This window comes from Anopheles marshallii, chromosome 3 (genome assembly GCF_943734725.1).
Source record: "Anopheles marshallii chromosome 3, idAnoMarsDA_429_01, whole genome shotgun sequence".
Lineage (NCBI taxonomy): Eukaryota > Metazoa > Arthropoda > Insecta > Diptera > Culicidae > Anopheles > Anopheles marshallii.
Genome location: NC_071327.1, coordinates 24208284 through 24224835, shown reverse-complemented (window position 1 = coordinate 24224835; position 16552 = coordinate 24208284).

Sequence of the window (16552 nt, the reverse complement as noted above, 5' to 3'; positions counted from 1 at the left end):
CTTTCCAATCCAACATAGTAGTTGCTTAGGTTTTGCGCCCATTTCCTGCCCGACCCAGATACACTCGCCACAGACCCAGTTTGTGCGGGCTGCAGGAAGATAGCAAAAAGGTGGGGCTGTCGCGGCCAGCATCAGCATCGTGGCAAGATCGAACAGCCGCAGGCTGCTTCACACCTCGTCTTCCACGCGCGAGGGGCTGCTGCTACTGACCCTGTTTACAACTTACGATTTCATAATAAATCTTCTCCCATCCCGTGCGATGCTCCGGACCCATCACCACAAAAGGCCGTCAGCAGAATTTTGCATCGCGGTTTCGCCTGCAGCACGGCGGACAGGAAGATTGCGCACCACCACTGGGAAGGACTACCCGCCGCTCTTCCCAAGGGATGGAAGGAGAGGTTTGGATTTACAAATGTTGACACACGAGGTGTTGCTGATCATCTTCTTTATACCCTCTCCCCCCACCCCCCATTGACAAAGATACGGTTAATGTGGGTAAACAGTGTCGCCAGTCTTTAAGCTGCCCAGACCACATGCGACCACATTGGCGACGATCGGTCATCCATCCTGGAGCTAAACCGGCCCCTCCGGGGTTTTCTGTCGTCTTCGGGCGGCCCGCAGGAGAAATCCAGTTTTGCGCCAATGAGTACCGAGGTAATCTCACGAGATGCAACCACGGATGGACACTGGTCGAACGAGGTCCAGGTACCTCTCGTAGTACTGGTTGGCTGACTCTAGCCAACTAACTGACAGACTGACTGACTGACTGACTGACTTGGTTAGGCTTGTTTGACCCAATGTAAGTGGAACTAACTAAGTAACTTGAGCTCTGCGTCTCCAACATGCAGACCTAACTTGATGCCCTCTTGGCGTTTCTTCTCTGCTCTGTTTCAATGGTGTGTGTGTGCTAAGATCGCGCACAATTCAAACCCATGGCGATCACATATCGTCCAGACGACGCCAATCCTTCCTTTCAATGCCCATTATCGGAGTTTGTCGTCTGTCGCTAGCACGCCTTGCCCACCCGGGCGAATATCGAACATATTGCCCGGTAAGAGCAGTAAAGAACTCGACGTTCGCAACCAACCGCAGCCATGCACGAAAGGCTCTGTTCTCTTTCTTTGTTGCGTAATACGCAATGTAAGTCTTATTGAAGATACCTCCCCGTTGTACCCTACACCTTTCCACCTGTCCGCCAAAACATGAGGCGTATGCTGGCCTTTTACGGAGCGATTTTTGTCTCCACTACTAGAAACCGTAGGTACTACAATTCCACGAGCAATCGAGCTGGTGGGTAAAATACGCAAAAATAAAACCACAACAACCGGGGGGGGTTAGTGCTGCATTCGTAACCAAAAAGAAAACTTGTTCTTATGGCCACAACTGCAACAGTACGCTGGCTCGGCTGGCTCGGCTGTAGAAGAAGGATGGGTCTCCCGAAGAGTGAACCGTAGCCCCGTTCGGCAAGCCCCGTGTACGAGCGGGTGCGACGGCGGCCTATATTTAAATGTCAAACCGGTTCCAAAAGGCACACATTTTCAGTCGCCAAACGGTCCCAGAAGCTGATCGCAGCCCCGCAGATCCCTCGAACGACGAGCTTTCGTTTCTCACAGTGAAGCATAACAGGGCAGCCACACACTCACAAGCGGGCGCGCGCGCCCGGGAGCTTGTGCATGATGTTCGCTTGATTAATGCAGGCAAAATGGGACAATTTTGTAATTAAATCAAAATGAAGTCGTTGATGATGATTATGTTGTTGTGCTTCCGCTGCGAATGTGTATAGCGATCCTGACACATTCGTTTCGGGAGGGGGAATGCGTTCTTTGCCGGTGGGTTGGAGGCTGTGCGTTGGATCGCCTAATCAAGCGATGATTTTAAGCCAGCTAATTATACACATCGTAAGCATTGGTTTATACTCTCGCGGGCAGGAAAGCGTTCCGTTATTCCCATATTTTACACTTCCGTATTCGCATCTTGCTACGCAATTATTGAAACAAAACATTTCGATGACTTAATCCTTTGGATAGACCATCGTAAATAGAGCAGAGGAAAAGATCTGTTGAAATAGATATATCAGTGACACGAATTCGAGGGAACTCCAATCTCATAAATCATAGAATTCTTCAAGATCAAGAATTAAGATGACTTCGTTTACGATATGAAAAGAAATACTCCAAAATCGATCAAATTATTAAATATAGTAATAAACAACACATTATAACAACCACCAGAACTGTGGCATCGGTATCTTTTGACCAGCTGTCCAAACTTTATAGAGTCGATGACATTCAATTAAATTTTCTACGTTGACATTTTATGATGCGCATCAGGACGCCCTCCCATCGGGCGACATCTGTCTATTAGCTTCAAGTGACAAGCAATCACAGCAAAGCTCTCAAATGCTCGTAACTCGGTCCGACTACATGCTGTTAAAAATAGTCAGAACAAGACGGAGCGAGAAAAAAAAAACAAACTCACACCCTACATCCGCTTAAGTGTTGCCCGACACACCGACAACGTGGTAGCCTGCAGATGGTAGATATATAAAACGCCTTCAAACGGAGCGCCCTGATTGGCATCATCGTCTTGGGCGACGAACAGTAGCGAAACGGGCGAACGGTTCAAACGGACTTTAAGCGTCCTCTAGGGCACCAAGCACTTGGTGGTTTCGTTGGTTTGCCTCTTTTCGGCACAGTACACCGTTTCCATTCGTCACACAGCGAGCAGCGCACCCGGGGTAAGTGTAAGGCCCACGCAGCATCAATCCACAATCTCCATCATCACGCGTTGATCGAATGGTTCTTCCAAACCTTGCCCGGTCGAAAGCTTCCCAACCCGCGGTTAAGTAACATAAGTAGCTCTCTAAGCGGAAAAAGCATCGTTTCGTGGTTGGGTGGGGATCACACGCTCACGCCCTCTACACCGTTCCGGGGATCCCATTTAATGGCTCAACTTCCATTCTTTTCCCATCGCTTATTAAGATGCTGCCGCGTGCAAAGAGTCCCTCGGCACGTTGTCAGCGGTCGGAGCATTAAAAATATTGACGACAGACGAAGCACATCGACGAGCCCGGCCGATGCGTCGGGTAGGTAATGCTAGCATCAAAGCCAGACACCAAAGCTTCCGCCCCTTTTTGGACATTGATGTTCCGTGCCTGCAAGTACGGTGTGAACCTTGCAGCGATTCGTGCGTTTGGGATCTCGAACCTCTGCGGGATGGGTTTACCCGCACTACTCGGTCAGTCGGTTAGTTGGATGGATGCCGCTTGTAGAAAGCCGCCCTGCCCGGCAAGTCACTAGTAAAGTGGGGAAATTTATGAAGACATAGATCGTGACCCATATCCGCGGAGTACCGCTGTGGACGATGTGCCGCAATAAAACACAACTTTTCCTTTGGTTTCATTTGAAATTTTAATCCCAACCCAGCCTTGAGGCGGTTGTAACAGCACCCAGGCCGGCTCCGTCACCCGTGTCTGCCGTGAAGCCCTGGCAATGCTGTCACTTCCTGGGCGTCTTGGACAGTTCAGGAAACAGTCCATCATGGTGATACACCGTGGACGGGGTATGAGTTCCAGGAGATGATGCGCACCGACATCGGGTGACATTCAATACGCTCGAGAAGATGTTGTTGGGTATTCGCAGCCAGCACAACTTCTTCCACAAGGCGCCAGATAGATAGCAACAATCAACCGACCGTTCCCCAAAAACCCTACCGTGGGAAAGATCGGGGCTGTCCCGGAGATTGACATTCAACGCAACTCGGTGACCTTCGTGATTGCGGAAACCGGGTCACTGTTTCGTTGGAGCGTTGTGGCTGGAGGTCTTCAATTACCGTCCCGCTAGCCTGCTGGTTCAATTGTGTAACATTGTTCACGAATAAATCCTCCATTACGTATTCCATTCGAAAATGTGCTTCGCAAATGAACCGGAACAGAGATGTAGAACACAGTCATTTCAAAATATTGACAATTGCAATAAATTCGATCACATAAAATGTTTAGACATGACAGTCGATTTACTTCAGTCGGAACCATCTCTGTAGATAAAAGGGATAAAAGGTAGGTATTTCTGCGCACTTCTTGCGGCTCCCAGCTCTCAGCTGTGTTTGGAATAGCAACGAACCGGTGCGGAACACAAAAGAACATTATTTCACTAGCATTATTCCGGAGCAAGAAGAGGCAAGGCAGTTACATTCAATTTATGCTCCATTACTATTTGCATTGCTGGCAGCAAACATTGTACAAAGGTAGAACAACCTGTTCTAAATCAATACACATTATATTCCCTACTCCTGGGGATGGAGAGTAAAAACCTTCACCATTTACATTGAATTCTACCATTTTCTTACGGTCCAAGTTGCAGCATAAACATAGAGCCGGCTATCGGTTACCTTCCCTTTGTGCCGTAATAACATCTAGCAGAATATTACCATTTTTCGATGCGTTTGTTCGATGGCCGATTACAACCAAAAAGGCACTAGCAAAGCTTTCGTCCCATAAACTGACGGTTTATGAACTAGACCTAGAGCATTCGCGCGAAGGGCGAACCACCGCTGTTTTGTTTTTCGCTCCGCTGACCATTTTACGAGCAGCATAATATCAACGGAAAAACAACTCGTTGACAAGCGTAGTATACTGTTGCGTTCAACGATCGGGGACAAGCGGCTCTAATCCCGTCGCTTAGTATCCATTTTTATGCTGGTCGCTAGTTGCCCCCGTGTGTTACACCACACAGCGACCCACAGCACCGTACGGTCGAAAAGCTCGAAAGGTAAGAAAAATTTGCATAAAATGTACAAACTGCCGGTAACACGAGGGTCACGCGTTTTTCCGTTCAACTTGTTGTACCGTTTTGTCGGTGCTACCCTGCACTGCTAAATCTTCTCAAGCCGACGAAAGCATACGGAGGAAATCTTTTTCCCTCATTTCCACGCTTGGGTGAACGTTACACGGCCCCTCCCCCCTATGTGTGGCTTCGTGCAGCCGTTATCATTTGATTCGTTTAAGTTCTTTTTTTTCTCAACCTCCGAAAGGTACCGTTTTCTAGCTTAGCAAATGGTTCTGATGTTGTTTTTTGTTTCGGGTTCGATTTAGAATTTGCTCCCTACCGTCAGGGTATTATAAAAACATGAAGGAAAATCTGTGATCACTTGCAGCGAGCAAACGAGCTTAAACATACACCATCGATGTACGAACAAATGGGAGGAAGGAAAATTCACCAGTCACGAAGAAGGCCTCCACCGAACGGGGGGCCGAACGAATCCCGAGTGCTTCTAATCGTCCGGGTGCCATCAATTCCTTGGAGGACCGGATTCGGGTGATTTATGGGAACCCACGTGTCCAATCCTCCTCGTGGCATGTCCCATGATTCTGGGAGCTCTCCATTTCGACCGGTATTAGTTTTGCTGTGCTTCAATATATTTATCATTCTTTTGTGACCCAACGCTCTCCCCGCTTTCCCCTACTTGCCGTTACACCAGCCTGATCAAAGATCAACCCCATTCGCTGCCGGAGTAATAAATTCAAAGGACAACACACATTTATTAATCTCGTGCCTTTCTTACTCACCGTGCCATTGTTTACCGCTGGCCGTGTAGGCCGGTTTTGTAAAGAAATGTTAAATTTACTTTCGCGATAGACCACCACCAGAACATTTCGTTCGACGAAGAAGCAGAAGTTCCGATCAGGTTGGGTTGCCCTCACACAAAAGATTGTGCGTGGACTCGATTGCACATTGACGGTGGTGTATCTTTCTTTCATCTTGCTACCAGAGACCCACACCAGGAGGTCAACCGAACCGAAAGAATAAGCTGTTAGAAGTTCAAAAAGCGTCAATTTATGATCCTTCTGGGTGGCCGTTCGGACAGGGCGCGTGGGTGATTGTTTTATAAATTTTCCTCTTTTAAAGTCACACCATTGCCGAAGCTTTCTATGGCTTTCGTAAAGCAAAATGAGCTGCCGAAAACAAGAAACAAACAAAAAAGTCAATTACTTGTTAGGGTTCTGTTTGTTGATTCCGGTGTGCTGATATTATTAAAAAAGGAACATTCAGCACTGCTACAAACATTCTAAACACAATCCCAATAATGCAGCACGCTGGCGATGATTAGATAAGTCCGACAACAAGCAAAAACTTACTGCGTGCGGGGCATTCCAGCATCCGGCAGCCGGTCACAGTCGGTGGTCTTGATCACGGATCACGACAAACGCTTTGCGCTTGGGAGCTTATGATCAAGCGGACTTTGCAGCTTTTCGGTGGCGGCACCGAGCAAAGCAAAGCTACTGGCGAACGGAACTAGCCCAACCCCCGAACGGGTGCAGACATAATAACTTGAGTTATTACTTCAGCCAAAATAGCTCAATCAACACCAACCTTGAACCATGCCGGACACCAACGCTGGAGAAGCGGACAACTTTGGACGAAAGGTTTTGTTGGTGATTTTTTTTTTTGTGTGATGTATTTTTTTTACCACTGTACATTCCTTTAAACTACCCAGTTCCGTGAGAAAAATTACCAGCAATCTTGTTACTTACTGCTGTTTTGTTATTTTTTTTGTATTATGGGATTCTGTTTGCTAGCGCAAAGTAATATCTTTCGTCCATTATGTTTGGCGTTTGAATTATCCTATCGGCAGGACGGCTCTGTTTGCGGACGGACGGTTAATAATCGATTTTCAACGCAACAACAGGACAGCGGGTGTTCTTTAAACAAATTAGAATCATTTCATCACGTCTGAGGATTCCGGAAACAAAAAAAAATAGCGGGAAGCACAAAGACTCGGTCTAGACAAAACAGGCTGATGCAACATTTTGCCGGTTGAATGTCGAGTGGAGTTATTTTCGCAATATTAATCGTTCTTGCTTTAGGTAAATTTAAAATAAATTACAACCTGTCTAGAGTATTTGAGTTTTTCTTTGCGATTTAAGCACAGCAATTAAATTGGTTGTATCCAAAAAAGCAACTTAAAGGCGGTTAAGTTAAACAAAGTTTACAAAAACTCATCTCATGAACAACACAGTTTGCACATATAAGGTTAGGGCATTAATTGCAGTTTACTTGTTATGTTGTAAATCGTAGAAATATATCAATATTGTGCGAAAAAATTGTGGTAAAATTGGGATGAAATAGTTCGAACATTGACCAAAGCAGGACTGACCAGGCAGGTTCTACTTTACATTTGGTGGGACTGGAAGGAAATCTGTTATTACTGACTGGGACTGGGATCTGGGACTGACTTCCGCATGGCCAAAATCTAATTTCAGAAAATGATAACAGCAGAGGTGTTAAGTTCCATTAAAAATAAGCCGGGTCATTTTAACCTATAGTGACTTGCCATATATGGATTATTACCACACTCATCATATAGCTCGGACCAAGCACTAAGTAATTAATATATTTTTCTGGCATTGGAAAACTTCCTGGGGGATAAGTATTTGGGTTTATAAGTAGATTATGTATTGAAGATATTCGTCAATTTCAAACATTTTGATTTTACCTTTGAAACGGCTATAAATGGTTCATCAGTAGATAATTGTAGTACTTGAATGTTCCGGATGAAGTTCTTTTTCCTCAACTTTAAATTGAAAATATGAGCATACGAGTTTCATATTTGAAGGACGTTTCTTTTCTTGGGTTCTTTTTCTTCATTTTTGTAAAATTTTATCGTCATCACATAAAATATATTAAATCGCTCATTAAACAACCGATAAATTCTAGAAAAAGCAAAGTTATGTTCTTTGTCGAAACAAAAATGAAACACCTATTTGGCACTCATTGCCAATCAAAACGTTTTTAGCACATGAAAGTCCCATTATCCACACGGGCAATATTCTTCCCCGGCGTGCAATTTCCCCCCAGTGCAAATGCGTCCCATAAAGCTCGTTTTACTTATTGCGCTGCATCTTAAGTGACAAATCGGATCGCATTTGCACCATTTTTATTCTTTGCAGCGGGTATACTTCATGCCCACCAGTTCGCGTCATAACAAATCGTCGGGACGCCACGAAACGTTCCTTCCACCGCGCGAACGCCAACCAGTGCGTCATATATTTCCAGTCGGCACACTCGACTCCGGTGCGGTACTCGCGCGCACATAAATCGAATGAATGATAACAACAGCAACAGCAACAAAAAAACAATTACCCATCGCATCGCACCCTGCCACCGGACAGAATCACATCGAACCTGTACAAAATGGCAAAACCACATCAACCAACCGCCGTATCATCGCAACCGAGCAGTGAAGTTCTTTCCGCAGCGGGCACCTACAGGATGCGGTCCGATGTAGTGGCGAGGTAGTGAAAGATTTATTGCTCCTCATTTTCTTCATATACTTTTACGTACGTGGTTGGCCATTGCGCGGTAAAGACGATAAAAAGGTAAAACCCAAAGCAATAGGCTACGAACCAACACACTATATATAAACGTGAACACACACCCATACAAGCAAGTAAACAGCCCCACGATGGACGATCATTTCTTGTGGGTCAGAGGGCTGTATTGCTTGCTGTAACCCCATGTGTCTACTATACTGCAACATATCCTTGACGTTTATATTTAATCTTTTTTTTATTTCATAGCGATCCTGTAGAATAAATGTTTCCCTCGCTCTCTGTGCCGTATTAATATGGCCAACCGGGGTGCTTGGGGTAGAAGGGGGGAAGGAGCAATATAATGTATCCCGGGCAACAAACTTATCTCATTTTCATTTATGAAAACGATAAGAAGACAAACACAAACAGCGGCTCGGGAAATGTTGCCCAACCTCACAACCCTCTGGGTTTTGCCAAACACCGAACCGCCACACGAGTTACCACAATTGGGTTCGAGTAGAGTAGTCAAACAACATGTCCCGCATCCCTCACCGTTGCTTCGGCGAAGTCCTGCCCGGTCCGTGAGACTATGACGCCGGGAGCATCAAATATGCAACGGCTCGCTGGTTTGAAGTGTTAAATAAACAATGCCACGGAGGGTTTGGCTTTTCGGCCACTTTCCGCTTGCATTACGGAGGCTCGCCGGGTAGATGTTCTGCCAGTATGCCGACGGACGGTTCTATTTGTCCAGGACATTTCCGACATTCAAATCGGCGATCTTGACGATGACGTCGAAGGGATGACGAAGAATCGAGACCGGAAATGGCATTACCTGGGCCGAAGAACGAAACAAGCACGCAATGGGCAGTGTTCCGTATTGCAGCATCAGGCCCAACACAGCACAATCGTATCATTTCCGTGTCACATTTGCGTGGATCAAGGCGACCGTCATATCGGGTGAGTGTGTGTAGATATATCCTGAGTAAACGAACCGCCATTCCGTGTGCCATCTGCTGGCCACCTCCTGCAGTATGCGCCATAGGCGTGTGAGCATTATTAGTCCCGAGGCTGTTTTCATGACGATGTCCTTCGTATACCGCAACAACGAAGACGACGACGGTCGGCTTGCTTCGAAGAAAAATGACAAGGATCGAAACGGCCTCCTGTTACAGTATCAATACATACTCGCTACGCAGAGGATCTACCCACAGCTAATGGGCTTTTATCGGATTTCTCGATCCCTGTATCATCATCATCTTCATCCACTGTCATCCAATCGGACACGCTCGATTGGTTCGATCAAACGACATTAAGGAAGCAAATAATCGTCGACATCCGCACCGGTCCCGTTCAAGACCGCCCGCTGTCGGCGGGTGTCAGAAGAAATATATTTGTCTGTGGCTGCACCAACCTGCTCACATGCTTCGGTGGGCTTTTAATTTAGCGAAGAACAACTAAATCGCAACCAGAACATGTCACGGAAGAACAATGCCGTTTCGATTCGGCCAGCAAGAAAAAAGTAAAGTAAACGCTTTTCGCTTCGTTAAGTGCTAACGGAACATGGAAAGCGTTCCGGAAAGTTTTATCTCGGGCGCACACCATCGTAATAAGCAGCGTATACAATTTATCACGTTAAGCTGCCATTGATTTACCGCAGCCTCGGTCACATAATCTAAGCTTTATTGGCAGTAAGGATCAATTTGGTGAGATATTGGTGTATGTTTTGTCATAATTTCATTAAGCCTTATTGAGTGGCGATTTGTCCGTCACTTTAATTCAATATCACTAGCAGAGTGGAAGTACATGAAACGGTTGCATAAGAATTTGTCAATGAAATGAAGTTCGCAAAAAGCGATAGATTTTCAAAATTAAGGAGAATACATTTGTTCGGTAAGCTACATGAATTGACATTAGAAAAGGATATTTGCTTGTGGTGTTTGATGCCGAGGAGTGTCCTTCATGGCGGCCAAGTCCGGATGTCAAAAGCTGCTTTAGTAACAGTTTTACTGTTACTCCAAAAGCTCCAGTATATCAATACCACTTTAAAATTCAAAATTCTTCCCTCGTCGAGTCGAATCTTGAGCTATTCCAATCATCACGTATTTTGAACTATGCTCAGAATATTCATAACCTCACTGGTAATTTTCAATAATTTATTTTTTACCTTGTTAACTCTACCAGGAAAAGGAAAGGTAGGAAATAATTCATTACATTGTTTTTGTCACTTCCCTTGTCATCTTTTCCAAACTTCATTCGAAACTGCTTAAGTAATGAAAAGCTTTCTTCCTACTTTTGTGGTTGTTTTATTACAAGTCTTAAACAACTAAAAGAATTGATTCGATTAAAATTCGTTTTATCCGGTTTCATCGGTGATTTATCACACCATCCACTTGTTGTCCACTAAAAAGACTAATCGTACAGGATAATAACATGTTCACACCCAGCAACACCATGCCAACAACAGCTGAAAAGTTTCCGTAGCAAACCGCTACAACAACCCTACACAAACTAATCCGATACTGATCGCTTGCACAAATCTTGCGGCAGTCATTCATCCCTAAAATAGTTTAATTAACAATCCATCAGTGATTGAAACACAGAACCTTTGCACCAACTAAACCAACGCAACCCATCGCCAACAGCTGTGATGAAGAAGCGGTAGAGACCATCATCACGACAAGACCCATCTTCCGGATCGAAGAACGTGCGCACACACCGACACACCGCACCCATGAAGGGGTGTTGCAAACATCATTAGCACTGATCAGCAACCGCCACTAAACAGCATCCTCCCGTCCAGCCTGCCCCGGCTAATGTGGGGTTGGATGCTAGCGAGATGAAAAGTCTCCTCTTTTTAACGGTCCAACGAACCGTAAGCGAAAACCAAACGACTATGGCGTGCGGTGTCGTATGTTGACTCATGTCGAGTTCGATCGAAGTATCATAACCACCGACCGAGCGTCGTTCGCTTGCCGTGTCGAAAGGGGTGGGTGATGGTGGACTTTTCCGAGCTGATTGGTCGTGGCTTCCGATTCTCGTGAGACTGCCCAGCCTCATCGTCATCTGCCCGTGTGACTCCCTTCCTCCCGAGTCACATCAAAGAAAAAAACACCCTTGGCTCCAAACGGCACACCGCGAAGGTAACGTATGCTTTGGTTACGGGACCTTTTTGCTCCCCCTCTCTCTCTCTCTCTCTCTCTCTCTCTCTCTCTCTCTCTCTCTCTCTCTGGCTCTATGATTTCAACTGGTGATGACGACCGAAAATGCAGTGCATCATTAGGTTTCTATCGTTCTGTCAGCCTCCCAAGTGACCGCACAGTCGTGCCTCCTCCAGCGCAAAAGTTCTTCAGGTTTCTTCAATCATCCACGGTAAGTACACAGCGACCCTCATATATCGTCGCCTTTACGAAGGTAAGTTTTCCCGTTCACTTTGGCTCAATTGATGAGCACGAGTTCCAGGTACGTAAGCATAGGGTTCCGTTAGTACCAGTGCCACACCGTACGGTGAACATTGAAGAAGCGAAGAAGCAACAGTACCAAACAAAATTGTATCATTTGTGGAAGAGTAGTCTCGGTTCCACATCAATCGTTCTGGTGTTTCCATTTGGCCGTGGCAAACTCTTTCCACTTTTAAGGCCATTTCCGACGTTTTCTTTTGTGCCCTTTTGAGGGCGATAGGCAATTTGCAGATCCAATTGCCATGGTCTAGAATATTTGCTGCCGAAGCAGGGGAGCAGGGAAGAACAGCGCCATAACTCCAAAAGGTTCCATTTTCATTACAGTTTCCCTTTTTTCCACGAGATCAAGATTGAACGTTCTCATTTTTAGTGTGCTCATTAGTTTGGCCGGGGGACTTATCCCATTTCCGACTGGGTCTGCTATTTCGGTTACGCTATTCTTTTATGCTACCCATCATAATAGCACTCCGATCCGCCGGAGCCGGATGGAAGAAATTCGTGAACATATTCTCCAAGCCTCGAGACTCACCCGTGGCGTACGGAGGAAAAAACTGAGAAGAATTATACAGAATAAGAGGGATTAACTTTCTGGCCAAGCGTCCGTGAGAAGCTACCACAACACCTGAACAAGATTATGGCAAATCTCCCATCAGGGCCCGTTGACCCTGAGCGCTGAGACCACACCAAACAAAAGTATCAACGCACATCAGAAATTAATTAGCAGCTGAGGGCAGTATGACGAGATCATCATAAGTCGCAAACGAGGTAAATGAAAAACCGACATGGCACCGGCTGTCTGGTGGTGGGAATAGTACCCGCGGTAGAGACATCAAAAGTGCCACTGAGCTCACCAGCGCTTGTTGGCGGATGCGGCTTACGGAGTAATCCACCGCAAAACCAACCACAAATTCTCTTGGTGAATTTTCGATCTATTAGTACCAAAAAAAAAAATCCAGCCGGCCCACAATAGATCACCGAGAAAGTGCGGTCAAGGTAAGGTGAAGCCCTGGGTGGAATGGAATTAATCTCCGCCGCTAAGGTTGCATTCCCATCGGGGCAGTAAGCCTCTGTGATCATAAAACCAACCGTTCGATGGGTAGTCAATGATGGTCGGACTAGAATCAACAAAATCGCCCGATTTCCGTCCGCGGGAAGGTTTCGTAAATCAACAGGTTTGACTCGATTCGAGCATTCGATTGTTCCGTTTGCGGTGGTAACCACAGCAGAACATCTTCGGGCATCCTACGGCAATAAGGTAAGATCCACTCAAATCGAGACTCCTCAGCAACATGTAGAGGGCATGGAAAATTGAATACCTTTCCTCAACAGAACTACTCCATTTTGGCATAATAATGTTTGAAAAGCATTCCGCAGTGTGCCAGACAATTTACGGTCTGGTCTAATGAGGTAGCTCCACTAAATATAGAAGCCACGAAAACCAAGCCGGAAAACCTCGTTAGAGTGTTGTGGTAGCAAAGTTTTCTTCTGTTGTTGTTTTGGTTGGTTGGTCGTTTTTCCTGGCGATAGAATCTGAAATCGATTCCGAATCACGAGCATGAAGGAACGCTCTTAACATCCAACAACAGCAAAAAATACCAACCCTCCAAAAACTTCGCAGCGAAGTTCTTCAACTGTACGCCACAGACAACAAACCGCTATCACCCCACGGTACTTAGGGCTTTTTTAAGAGAAGAAGCGTAAAAAGAACCACATTCTCATCCGACCAGGTCCGTTACCAAAACTTACCTGAGCTTTTCAACCCGCACACTGGCCGGACACCGATTTCAAGTCTCCCCGCTGGTCCCAATCTTCAGCGTCGGCAGCTGAGTCTAAATAAATAACAAACACAACAGCTTGAAACGTCCAAACCATTCCGAAAAGCTCTTGCAGAGTGTGCGATAACATACGTACAAAAAAAAACCCCATCGGAAAAACATTACATCTTCAAGATGGAGCTCCAAGAAAAACGGGAGCTTCTCCTTTTACCTTGCGATTCGCAGGCACGGTAAGGGTTCGTATCAAACAGGCCGGAGCCTTCACTGCCACCGGGACTGCCAATTGGCTTCAAACGAGCGCGTTCGATTAAACACCGAGTTGACCTACTTTTTGAGCCGAATTGCGCTAAACTCTCCGCTTCTCCAGAGGAGGGTGCTCATCAGCAGGCCAACTTTGGCCGGCTGCGTTTGAGCTGTGTTTTTGATAGTGGCTAGTCGGGCGAAAGCAGGGACACACACAGAGCCTTATTGGTTTGGCCCATTAGCTGCACATTGTTTGATCAAGCCGTAGCATAAACGGCGGTGTCGTCTGTCCAAAAAAGGGAAGACGCATCGCATTGCAAGCTGCCGAAAGAAATGTTTCTCCATTAGCGCTTCTCTGTGTGTCGGAGGATATCAAGCGTAATACGAAAAGCCTCCAGGCAGGGGGCTACAAAATTGGGCAGAGAAATTCACGTGAAATGTTGCCCAAAATCGGTCAGAATGCACCGATCGGTTCTTGAAAAGAAGTGCGCGAACTAAAAGGAGAACGAAATTCCAAACAAATCGTTTCATTGCATGTAAAGTAACAACTCGTCATGAGAAACTAGTCCTCTTCGGGTGTTAAACTGAAGACGATGTGGAAAGACATAAAAAACACCTATCACACACTGGCACGAAGTTTGGACAGTGCGCAACCAAGGTGAAGCAATGGAAATGACTCATAAAAACTCACAAGTCTCACATGAGAATGGGAACGAAAAGCTCCCACTTCAATCCACCTGTTCCCTGCAGAAACCGAACCGTAAAACAAAATGTCATGAAAACTAGTGACAGACGCATATCGAATGAGGCACCGTACGGCTGCAACTTCTAACCGTTCGTAATCGAATCATTACTGTTTGATAGTTTTTTTTTCCACACATTCCAAAACATACCCCAGTTCAACTCAAAACAACCTGGTAGCTTCTGTCTGTGTTTCGAAACGGCACCGGGCAATCTTCCCACCGCGCACGCAATGGGGACGGTCGTATAAAGTAAGTGAAAATTGAAAATTATATTGGGTCATATTTTGCACCTCTCGTTGCAGCTGGATAACAACATCGCGAGTGCATCGCCGTAAACGGTTGCACATTCACAATATCTGCATGCCGGTTTCCTGTTGTTCACCGAGCGGGTTCATTTTGCTAAGCGATTTGCATATTTTAACCCTCCGGTCGGTGGCATTCTGACGAGTGGATGACACCGACAGCAATGGTGTGCATTAAGCGAGGTTTTATGCTGGAAACCATTCTCGTTAGCTGAAGTGGAACATTTCACTTGGAATGAGATCATTTCCTACTTGTACTATTCATGGTCTGCTTTCTTAGTAGCTTAGTATCTTGATCTTTGTTATATTTATCATAGCTTTTTTTTATTAAAATAACCATAACATTACTTAATTCGCTTTAATAATTTTAGAAGGTATATGCACCAGAAATACGAAAAACGCTGAAATTTTATAGTTATTCTTAAAGTTAAGAACTATTTTGAAAGTTTCCCAAAAAAATCAAAATTACTTAAAACTTCATAATTTTATGTTAGAAGATACTACGGGAAACGGGATTTAGTATTTGTTGAGTTTAAGTTATTATTTCAGATATTTCAGAGAGTATGTGCGACTTCAAGAAATGCTGGAACATAATTTGGAAAACATTGTTTTGAATAAAACGGCTTTGGACATTATATTATACACCATTTGGTTGTAATTTTTTGATATTTAATTGTTAATTCAATTTTTACCAGATATTCGTTTGATTAGAAAACTTTTTTATTTTTCTAAACATTCAAAAAATTTAAGAGATTGCTTTAAGCTTTGCTGCAAAATATTTAACCGCAGCTGACCCACATACACCTCTTCACACTTATTTCTGGGTAGTGTTTTAAGCTACTTACTTTATAGCTACCGCTTAACAGGCAATTAACAAACAGATCCATAAACTCCCGCTGAAATTGCCACAATTATCAACTCACGTACTGCTCGATTGATGGATCCGTACGATACCATCATAAACACACCATTTTTAAAAGCTTTTGACAGTTGCGCTGACACTAAAAAAAATGGCGAAAATGAAAGTATTGCCAAATGTTCACCCTTAGCCCACCACCACTACTACTACTATTTATCAAACGGCAACATATTTGATGGCATAACACGTGAACTTTAGCCACGATACTATCTTCATCGCCACAACGCATCCCGTGGCCTAGTTTTTCTGCGGTTTTGTTTTTGCTGATTGAACAGATCATTTTGATGCCGGTTTTGTTTAGCGCATCTTGCGTAATGCTTACTTTGCGCGGGGAAGAAACGAATGCGTAGTTACTTTTTCGAGCTTAAATTACAGGGTAAGGTAGAAGTAGGCAGAAAAAAAGCGAGCTAATCAGATGCTGACTAGCATCGTGCATGGATAATATGAATTCGTGGGACGCATTAGCTCATTACGAAATGAGCCTCCCTTTATATCCATTCGGCTGCAAGTGGGCTGTAAGTTGTGGCATGATGGAAAAGCAAAAGCACATGGCAAACAACAGTTTCCCAGCGAATACGAATGGTTTTTGACATTTACACCCCACAAATATTTAAACTAAACCCGTTACGAAGCCCTTTACTCACCTGTATCGATAGCGTACGCCCCGGAAGCGATGATAATGGCACGTGTCCTGCGGCTCGCAAAGGATTCCCGCAGCGCACTCGATGCGGAGGTCACGCGGTCTCGCAGCAACGCGATGGCGGCAGCGCAAACAACGAAACAACCCAGAAGGCTACCGGA